Source organism: Portunus trituberculatus, chromosome 33 (genome assembly GCF_017591435.1).
Source record: "Portunus trituberculatus isolate SZX2019 chromosome 33, ASM1759143v1, whole genome shotgun sequence".
NCBI classification, from domain to species: domain Eukaryota; kingdom Metazoa; phylum Arthropoda; class Malacostraca; order Decapoda; family Portunidae; genus Portunus; species Portunus trituberculatus.
In genome coordinates this window covers 6,795,786-6,806,874 of record NC_059287.1, presented here as the reverse complement: position 1 = coordinate 6,806,874, position 11,089 = coordinate 6,795,786, and the positions used below count along the sequence as shown (strand labels likewise).

General features: G+C 42.4%; 1 long non-coding RNA gene across 1 annotated transcript in view; it reads left to right on the top strand.

The window, feature by feature from the left end:
* The window catches only part of LOC123512176, a 78,317-nt gene extending 67,727 nt beyond the window's left edge, over positions 1 to 10,590 (top strand). The window contains exon 4 of the long non-coding RNA XR_006677040.1: positions 10,099 to 10,590. This is a non-coding gene — a long non-coding RNA (uncharacterized LOC123512176). The remainder of the gene's footprint in view (positions 1 to 10,098) is intronic.
* Positions 10,591 to 11,089: the final 499 nt, after the last annotated feature.

Genomic DNA, 11,089 nt, shown 5'->3' with positions numbered 1-11,089 from the left:
AGTATTTATTTGATATAATGTGTGTCTTCTGTCATTCTCACTTCTCTCTTTCTCTCTTTCATCCATCTTTCATCATTGTGTGGTGTGTCTTCTTTCATTCTAACTTCTTCTCTTCTTCCCTCATTCATCCATTTCTTTCATCAGTGTGTGTCTTTCCTTCTCACTTCTCTCCTTCTGTCTTTCATCCATTTCTTTCATCATTTATCTTACACATTCCTTTCCTAACATAATCATTCTATTTATCTGTATTTTCTTTTTTTTTCGTTTTTTCATTTTCGTTTTACTTAATTCTATTTATTTATTTATTCAGTTATTTTTTTGCTTTACTCCATTTGATTCTTTCATTTATTTGTTTCATTTTATTGTTTATTTATTTATCTATTTATTTATTTATTTATTTTTTTTTGCTGCCCTTCGTTTGTTTATCATTTCCCATTTTCTTTCATCCTCTTTTTTTTCAATAGAATTCTTCAACTCATATATATATTTTTTTCATATCGTTCATTTTTCCTTGTCTTTTCTACGCCTGTTTTTCTTTTTTTCTTTTTTTCTTTTTCATATTCAATTTTCTTCCATTTAACTTCTCTGGAATTCCATCGTATTTCTTTATTTTTCCTCTTTTTTTTATTTCCTATTGTGCTTTTTTTTTAATCAATTATTTTTTCTGGCAATTTTCCTTCTTGCTTCTCTTAATTTTCCTTTTTTCTTTTTTTTTACCTTCGTACTAACACGTTTGATTTATCTATTTATTATTTCATTTCCCATTTTTTTTTTTAACTATTTACTTCTTCACCTTCTGGTATTTAATTGTTCTAACTTGTCCTATACTAAATTTGTGTCTTAGTATTCAAATATGTCGCTTTTATTTATTTATTTATTTTTAACTTACAGTAGGATGAAAGCAACACAGTATTTGTAAAGCTGTTTGTTTGCTTTGATGTTTTTATTTTGCCTTGATTTTCCTTTTTGTTTTCGTTTTATTCTTTCTATTTCACTTTTTGTTTTGTGTTTTACCTTGTTTTTCTTTCATCTTTTGTTCGTTGTTGTTTCTCTTCTCTTCTCTCTCTCTCTCTCTCTCTCTCTCTCTCTCTCTCTCTCTCTCTCTCTCTCTCTCTCTCTCTCTCTCTCTCTCTCTCTCTCTCTCTCCTGAGCCTCCCATCACCTCTTCCCTTTAACTCCTCCTCCTCCTTCTCCTTCTCTTCCTCTTGTTCTATTTTCTTATTTTTCCTTTTTTTCATATATTTCTTTCTCAATTATAGTTTAGTTTTATCTATGTTCTTTTAAGAAATTTTCTCTCTCTCTCTCTCTCTCTCTCTCTCTCTCTCTCTCTCTCTCTCTCTCTCTCTCTCTCTCTCTCTCTCTCTCTCTCTCTCTCTCTCATAATTTATACAGAAGAACATGTACCCAAAGGCGCACTGTCGTGTGCTACCTATTCTAAGGGTACTACAATCTATTTCTCTACAATATTTACAAGACTTAAAAATAGATAATATACAAGATGGTCAGCATGTAAATGGAGCACTGTTCTTTTCACTTCACTAGCACTATTCACGCACTGCACTACACTGAGTGTCACGTCACAAAGAGTGTCAGAGGAGTTGGCAGTGTCTGTCTCCACTTATGTGCCATCAGTTTGACACTGTGTGTGTTCATCTCCTGGACGTGAGGCACCGCGGCCGTGAACAAGTTCCACATCCTGGAGACGCGTCCTGCGAAGGTGCGTTGATGCTGACACCCGTGGGATCGCGGCACCTCTACGGCGTCACCACCATTGAGCACCGTTCTCGTGCTCCGTGCGGTGACTCTCAGAGGATGACGCAGCCCTGCCAGATGTGGCACTCTTTGCACCTGTGCCTTATGGAACACTACGATTGCCGCCACATCTCTGCGGTGTTCCAGTGAATCAAGGGGACGCTCAGGCTCTGGGTGAGGTGGTATTGCAGCATCTACTAGCCGTATGGCGCGGCGTTGGATGCTGTCCAGTCTCCTTCTGTGTGTGGCGGCACAGGACATCCAGGAGAGAGCTGCGTACTCAAGGTGGGGCCGCACCTGTGCCTTGTACAGCAGCAGTCTCCCCTTCCTGTCGAGGAAACTGGCGATCCTTCTGAGAGCGGAGATCCTGTGAGAGGCTTTCTTGGCAATGGATTTGACATGGCTGTCAAACCTCAGCCCTCGATCCACCTCCACTCCAAGTATCTTGACGTCATCTTGGAGTGGGAGAGCAGCAGCGCCAAAGACAACTTTCCTGCCATTGCTGCCATGGCGGCTGGGGACCGAGAGACAACCATTGCCTGTGTCTTCTCCGGCGCGAATGTCACTTGCCAGCGAGCACCCCACTCCTCTATCACTCGTAGCTGCTGATTGATGGCCTCAGCAGCCCGCCCACTGTCCTGGCGTGGATAGGTATAGGAGAGGGTGCAGTCATCAGCATAGGCCTTGACTCCTGGCAGTAGCTGGAGAAGATCATCCACGTAGATATTCCACAGGAGTGGGCCAAGAATTGAACCCTGTGGCACTGATGCCTCCACAGGCAGGGACTCAGATGTTTGCCCGTTGACAACCACCTTGAGGCTTCTGTCCTGCAGGTAATTTCCCAGGAGTCGTAGCAAGCCACCCTGGATGCCTTTAGCACGAAGCTTTTCCAGTAATCCGTTGTGCCATACTTTATCAAAAGCTCCAGCTATGTCCAAAGCAACCACTATAGTGTCCTTGCCGTCGTCGAGGGCGTCCTGCCACTGCCTGGTGAGAAGCATCATTAGGTCGGAGGTTGACCTTCCAGGTCTGAACCCAAACTGTTGGTCTGAGAGGAGGGCATTGTCCTTGAGATGGCTACACACCACCTCTGCCACGACCCTCTCAAACACTTTACCCACCACTGACAACAGGGATATGGGTCTGTAGTTTTTTGGGTCCGTCCTGGAGCTTTTTGTGTACAGGAACTACTCGAGCCTCCTTCCACACTGAAGGCCAGACGTTTTCCCGTACACAAGTTGTGAAGACTTGGGTGAGAGGGGCAGCCAGTTCCTGGGAGCATCGCTTCAGCAGGTGCGGGCTGATGTCATCAGGGCCGGTAGCTTTCTGTGTGTCCAGCCCCGCAATAATCGCTTCACCTGCTGATGCGTCACCTCCACCATGGTGACAGTCTTCTCACATTGCTGGACCAGCTGAGGCGGTGGCTGCTGTGGATTCCCCACCTTCATTTTTCCAGCAAACAAGGAAGCCAGCAACTGTGCCCTCTCCTTACTGCTGGTGGCGACAGTACCGTCCTGCTTGCTGAGGGAGGGATGGATTCTTGGTGGCCAGTTCCTGTTTGTCCTTAACAAGGGACCACCAAGTTTTGTTTCCTACGCCAGTGCCACACAGTTTCCGGCGCAGGCTTTCCTCCCACTTTTTTAAGGCCCACTTGCTGGTTACCACCATCCTCCTGCATGCAGCCCTATGCAAGTCCTTGTTGCGCCGAGTCGGGTTCCTCTTGTAGCGGAGCCAGGCAGCATACTTTGCCTCAGCAGCAACACGGCAACGGTAGCCAAACCATGGCTGATCCGTCGGTCTGGTGGTGTATTCCCTGTGTGGGACGTGGCGTCTCTGGAGGGCGAGAAGGTGAGAGGTGAGTGCAAGTGCTTCACTCTCTGCTCCTCCCTGTAGCAGAGTGGCCCATGGGGTGTGGGTCAGGTCGCGGCGCAGGGAAGCCCAGTCTGCTTTGTTCCACAGCCAGATGGTGCGGGTGGTGGCCTCGTCCCGAGCCACGCCCACTTCCAGCTGTGTCAGTACAGCGTGATGATCAGAGCTGCCCACGAGCCCCAGCTCTCTCTCTCTCTCTCTCTCTCTCTCTCTCTCTCTCTCTCTCTCTCTCTCTCTCTCTCTCTCTCTCTCTCTCTCTCTCTCTCTCTCTCTCTCTCTCAATTAGTATTTGTAGTTTCAAACCCAAGAGTCTTTACCTTTTCCCTCCTTCCTTCCTTCCTTCCTTCCTTCCTTCCTTCATTCCTCACTTTCCCTTTCTCCTCCTCATAGCTTTTCCCTCTCCTATTCCTCTCCCTTTACTTCCCCCGCCCCGATCCTCCTCCTCCTCCTCCGACTCCTCTTATTCCTTCAATTCCACTTCTATTCCTCCTCCTCCTCCTTCTCCTCTTCCTTTCCCAGTCCTCCCCTCCTGTGCAGCTAGCGAGTGGCCGAGTTTGGATGTCAAAATTGTTCCCTTGGCTAAATGACTTCTTTGGGCCAAATGAGGTCCCGGCTCGGTGGTTTCCTGCAGAGGCCGCCCTGTGCTCCTCAGCCACGACACACACACGCTGCGTCGCCCTAATAACACTGAGGATACGAGTAGGAAGAGGGCGGGAGTGGATAGGAAGGGGATGAGATGGTGGGGGCTGGGAGGGTGAGATGAAGAAATGGGAAGGGTTTGGGAAGCGGGAAGGGTTGAGGAAGTAATAGGATTGGGTGAAAGGAAGGAAAGAGAGACGGTTAGGAGAAAAGGGAAAAGGGTAGAGAGAGAGAGAGAGAGAGAGAGAGAGAGAGAGAGAGAGAGAGAGAGAGAGAGAGAGAGAGAGAGATGGGAGAGAAGGGAGAGAGGGAACACATACAGTGACAAATAGACAAACAAATAGACACGAATAGACAGACACACACACACACACACACACCCGGCTAGTTTACTTTTATATAATTGGCGTAGATATGTCTTGGGTCATTTATTTATTTATTTATTTATCTATTTTCTTACCTATATGTAGTTTCTTTTGTATATACATGAAAGTTAAAGTTCTGTTTTGAATTATTGAGTCTGGCTAAAGGTACAAAATATTGAAATATGTGATGTTATGAGAAATTATGGCAGATCTGTTTTTTCTTCCTCTAAAGGTTATTTAGTTTAGTTGAGCAGAATAACGAGGGATTTTATAGGAGGAGGAGGAGGAGGAGGAGGAGGAGGAGGAGGAGGAGGAGGAAGAGGAAGAGGAGGAGGAGGAAAAGGAGGAGGAGGAGGAGGAGAAAGAAGAAGAATGAGGAGGAGGAAAAGGAGAAAGAGGAGGAGAAGAAGAAGAAGAAGAAGAAGAAGAAGAAGAAGGAAAATAAAAATAAAATAAAAGAGAATAAAAAGAGAAAATAAAAAATGAAAGAAGGAAAAAAGAAGAGAAAGATGAGGGACGAGTGGATAAAGAAGGGAAGGAGGAAGAGAATGAAGAAGAGGAAGATGAAGAGGATGAAGAAGAAGACGGTAAAGATTAGGAAGTCAGAAAGACGAGAACGAAGAAGAAGAAGAGGAACAGAATGAAGATTAGAAGAGGAAGAGAATTATTTTGTATTTTATTCTTGTTCCTGTTTTCTGCTTCTATGTATGAGAAATTATTATTATCATTATTAACATTATTATCATTATCATCACTATCACAAAAAGGAAGAACTTGAAGACCAGAGAAGAAGAGAGGTTTAATGAGGAACACTAACGATAAACAACCTTGGTGAGACTTGTCAGTGCATAACGAGAAGCTTTGGTGCGCCATTGTGAAGTGTGGAGTGTGTTAAAATACAGGAAGAAAGCAAGACTCCTCCACCCCTACTCCTATTCCTCCTCCGTCAGCCACGCACACGCTGGATAGAGGAGAAAACAAGGGTATTTTCCTTAAACGCTTCCTCCCATCACTATTTTTTAAATGGTGGGGAGTTAATTGCCGTATTCTTATGCGTGTTTACGTATTGCTCACACAGAAAAGAGAAAATGACAAGTGAAAACAAAAGCACTCATTTTGGAACGTGTTGTTCACTCATCCGTGTTTTTAATAATTGCTCCTGTACTTATCAGAGCGAGCGAGCGAGAGAGAGAGAGAGAGAGAGAGAGAGAGAGAGAGAGAGAGAGAGAGAGAGAGAGAGAGAGAGAGAGAGAAAATGACTCTTGTTTTTAAATGCTCTCTCGTCACTATTTTCAGATAATTGGTTTCGTTTTCATGAATGTTTTTCCTAGCGGTGATGTATAAGCTTTGTAAAACCATAATCTGGATAAAGGAAATATTCATGAAGATCCTAATAACTTCTATGGAAGGTGGCACGGTAAAATGTTTAAGGATATAGGACAAAAGATGTATAAAAGCAGATCTCTAATTAAACTATCACAAAAATCATGAAAATACAATTGAAAACTACAAATAAACTAAACCGGAAATGTTAAATGGAGGGCAGCAGAATAATGTGTGAGTCTTGTTGAATTCATTCTCGTCATTCTCGTCACCTCACCACTGTGCCATATTCCTCAAGACGTCGCCAACCATGAATCTCCATCTGCTTCTATTTTACGTGGCTCTGAAGAACTCGCGCGTCATTCCACCCGCCATCAGCTTAACCAGTCCATGAACACACTTTTCTCTTTGTTTTCCTCTACCTTTCCTTCCGTCCACCATTCCCGTTACAATAAGACTTTCGAACTCTTCTTTCATCACATGGCCGAAGAATTTTAACTGTTTTCCCCTCACTGTCCTTATTATCTCCCTCCGGTCCCACATCTTCTCCATCACCGCAAATAAATTCCACTTGAGCAGTTCAGTGGAAGGTAGCACTATGAAATAAACTATATGATGTACGAGTCTTTAAATTATCACTAGGATCTCCAGTAATTCGCAGACTATCATTAGAGTAAAATAAAGAGACAATTAGCAAATAACTCCTTAACCACTTCAATACCGTGACACGTTTTTACCTTGAGATTTTTTGTACGAGTAGACCGTTTTATAGACATTAGGAAGCATCTATAGAAGGCAGAAGATTAATGGCCAGAGTCTTCACTATTTTAATCCCCACATGAGTTTTTGAAGCTATATAAAATCATCAAATAGTAAGCAAAATGAATATGAAAACGTGTCATGGTACTGAAGGGGCTAAACTATTACGAGAATAAGAAAAAATAAATAAAATCCGCAGATCCCTTCCAATAGAGACTGGGAAGTTGGAAGATAGGATAAGTTAGGTTAGGTTGGTTTGGGATAGGGTAGTTGGGTTGCGTTGGGTTGGGTTAGGTTGAGTTGTTCTTTGATTAGGTTAGATTAGGTTAAAAGGTTAGGTTGGGTTAGGTTAGGTTAGATTAGATTAGGCTGGTTTGGCCTAGGGTAGTTTGGTGGAGTTGGTTAGGTTCGGTTGAGTTGTAGTTTGGTTTGGTTAGATTAGGTTAAAAGGTTAGGTTGGGTTAGGTTAGGTTAGATTAGGTTGGTTTGGGTTAGGGTAGTTAGGATGACTTAGGTTGTTGTTAGCTTAGGTTAGAAAGGTTATTTTGGGTCAGATTAGGTTACAAAGTACTTCCCAAGTCTTGTGTGTTAGAGGATGTGGAGGAAATGTTATACCAGTGAGAAACTTGAAGAAAAACGTGCAGTACTGAGCCGTGGCTTTCTTTTTTTTTTTAGGGAGGCGAGGTTGTGGTATTATTCAGGAGGAGGAAGAGGAAGAAGAGAAGTACTGTCTTAGCACTCCTTCATCTAAAAGGCAACGTATCCATTATTTAGTGTACATTTCTAGAACTGAACTGGCACCCATTTTGGAAATTCTACTCTCTCTCTCTCTCTCTCTCTCTCTCTCTCTCTCTCTCTCTCTCTCTCTCTCTCTCTCTCTCTCTCTCTCTCTCTCTCTCTCTCTCTCTCTCTCTCTCTCATCTTTAAGAAGCAGCATTCTGATGGATTTCTTTTCTTTTTTCCATATTTTACTTTTACACATAGAACAAAGTCGTATTCCCAAGACTTTGAGGTGGTTACTGTAGGTGTGTGTGTGTGTGTGTGTGTGTGTGTGTGTGTGTGTGTGTGTGTGTGTGTGTGTGTGTGTGTGTGTGTGTGTGTGTGTGTGTGTGTGTGTGTGTGTGTGTGTGTGTGTGTGTGTGTGTGTGTGTGTGTGTGTGTGTGTGTGTGTGTGTGTGTGTGTGTGTGTGTGTGTGTGTGTGTGTGTGTGTGTGTGTGTGTGTGTGTGTGTGTGTGTGTGTGTGTGTGTGTGTGTGTGTGTGTGTGTGTGTGTGTGTGTGTGTGTGTGTGTGTGTGAGTGTGTTGCCACTACTAAGAGAGCTTGTGGTTCTGCAATGTGGGAAGCAAATTATCGAAGAAGTTTTGACGTATTATTCAATTCCTGCTCTTATTTGCTGCTGTTTTATTTTTTGAGAACGACATTTGAGTGAGAGTTTCTTCTTAACTCGTATATATGTCTTGGTTGACTTCCATTGTTGCATTAAGGAAGTCGCTTCAGTGTTTACAAGGTGTCACAAGGAAATATTTGCCTTCGTTCCGGGACTTCCTGCATTACTCATTCTACTTTCTTGCTCCTATTGTTCCAGCTTCTCTAATGCATGAGTTAACCAGTGTCTTTTATCTCTCATTCATTTCATTGATAAACATTCAATTCAGATCCTGATTGTCAGTTTTTTTACCTATTTTTTTTTTTCAATTCTTTCAAGATGGAGATTTCAAAACACTTCTCTACTTTCGAATACTCAGTTTGTTCTTTTTCTTTATAAGTGGGCCTTTTTTTTTCTTTTTTTTTGTAGTCCTATGCCGGTGCTCCTCTTATCGTAAAGAAAAATTAAACATTCTCAAGCATATTCAGTATTCCTAAAACCTCATTGCCTTTGCCTCGAATCATCCCCTTGTTTAGAAAATAGTGGTGTAGGTTCTCTTTCAAGTATATATAGTTAAACGTTACGGTTATTTCGCCATTGTTAATTTTCTATGTTTCTTTTTAATCTATTTAATAGGCTCTTTGTTTTTCACCGTGTATATAGAAAGGCAAAAGTATTACTTATATTTTTGTATAATGAATGACGTGTTGGGTTAACTGTCGTGATTTTTTTCTGTATATCTTGTAAGCTCTCTTCTGTGATTGTGTGGATGTACAAAATTTTCCTCCTCTGAATGATGCGTTGTGTTTGCTGATCGTGAGCTAAAGACATTAACATTTCTGCAAGATTTTCTGTCTTTACATATGAATCATCTTATGGGTGGTTGTAGAAAAGCCAACTGTTTTCCTCATATTTTGTGCCGTGAATGACTTACTTGTGTGAGGAAAAAAAAAAAAACAAGTAAGTATTGTTCTATCAGTCTACTCAACTTTTGTCACTGAGTAGCTATAAAAAAATCTCTCTTCCCATTTCGTCTAGCTTTGTGTTCACTGCTAACAAGGCAAAGTGGCAAAGATTCCCAACACAGGTGCTAGAAGAAAAAAAAAGCGAATCACGGCCCCTGAAAAAGAGTCCTGAAGTTTCTGAGGTTTTGTGGCTCGTGTGTGTTGAGTGAAGGCAGTGTGGCGAGGTGAAGAGACTCGTCCAGACTAATAAGGAGAATTTCCGAGTCTGGTAGAAAAGTACGGGCGTGCAAATGTTGGGTAAATCTTAAACACAACGAGGAAAGTAAGAGTGATAGCGGCAAGTTGTATACAGCGGGTGTGGAGAGAGAGAGAGAGAGAGAGAGAGAGAGAGAGAGAGAGAGAGAGAGAGAGAGAGAGAGAGAGAGAGAGAGAGAGAGAGCTCCCTGGAAAGAGGTATGTCGAACAGCAAAATATAGAGTGTAGTGACAACACCTCAACAGATGGCCTTAGTTATTAAGAGGAACAGGCCTTGGTGCGTGTTCACGAGGCTGGTAGGTCAAGGAGGGATATTGGTGACCGCTTCCTGAGTCTGCGCCACCTCCCTCTGGTGAAAATATTAGTGTAGTGAGAGAGAGAGAGAGAGAGAGAGAAAGGGGAGGTTGTGGGAGGGGTAGGTTAAGATTTGCTATGCTGCGGAGTTTGCTCTTCTTTTTAACACATTACCTCCTTGTTGCCTTTCATGGTAGTGTGTGTATGTGTGTGTGTGTGTGTGTGTGTGTGTGTGTGTGTGTGTGTGTGTGTGGGGTGCTTTGCAGACACACACACACACACACAGAGAGAGAGAGAGAGAGAGAGAGAGAGAGAGAGAGAGAGTCAACGATTGGCGTCTATCCACTCTTGCAGTATAAAACACACACACACACACACACACACACACACACACACACACACACACACACACACACACACATACACGGTTACTGACCCTCCTCACCCACACACTAGATACAACAACGAGGTCACAACTTTTCGCCTTATGTCCGCACTTACTCCCTCCAGATGGACAAGTGCCGGACTGCTGACCTTAAAGGAGACGAACCCAGCCGCTCTTGTCTCGGCATGGTGAGAGAATCCAATCTTGTATCTTTTGGTTCTGAGCCACGCACGCTGACCACTACTGATTTTTTTGTTCTTTTTTAGGAGTTTGGAAAGAGATCGACAGAATGGGTGAAGAATAGATAAGAATGAGTGGCGTTTGTAAAGAGACAGAGTGAGTGAAAGGGAAAAGAATGCTAAGTGACGTTTGAGTTGTCCAGAAATTGTATACAAACAGTGGAATTCAGAAAAATATAGAAAACAAGGTAATTTTCTTATTTCTTAGTTGCGTTTGGAAAGAAATTGAAATAGTAAGAAGATACTGAAGATGCCACCAAAGTGATATTCAAATACCCACGCATTTGATATAATTAGTAGGAAATCTGAAACAAACAAGGCTTATACAAATTCAACTTTTCTTTTTTTTTTTTTAGCAGAGTTTGTAAAGAGAATGAGAGTGATTAGGAAGAAAAAATAGCAACAAAGTAATATATGATGGCCAGACTGGTATATGGTCATGAAAATTGTGGAACGTACAGCAAATATGAATTCTGTGTTTTCTTGAATTGAGTGACATTCGGAAAGAGATTAGTCGAGTGAGTGACTGACTAGGCGGAAAGAATGCCATCCAAGTTATATTCAAATAGCTAAGGATTTGTACATGTCCTTGGGAATTATAAGAGATATGTATACCACATTTAAAATCCATGCAACAAAGTTCAATAAAGTCCAGATTATTGGAAATTCTGAAAACTTGGATTTGAGAGAGAGAGAGAGAGAGAGAGAGAGAGAGAGAGAGAGAGAGAGAGAGAGAGAGAGAGAGATCGTGTTATTTTTTTAAACATATACGTCAGAGAACCTTGACTCGATATTAAGATACACGAGAAGTTAGCATGAAGCTAACAGATGAGAGGAGAAGTCTCGATTTGAAACGGGAATTCGTTGGAAAAAAAGA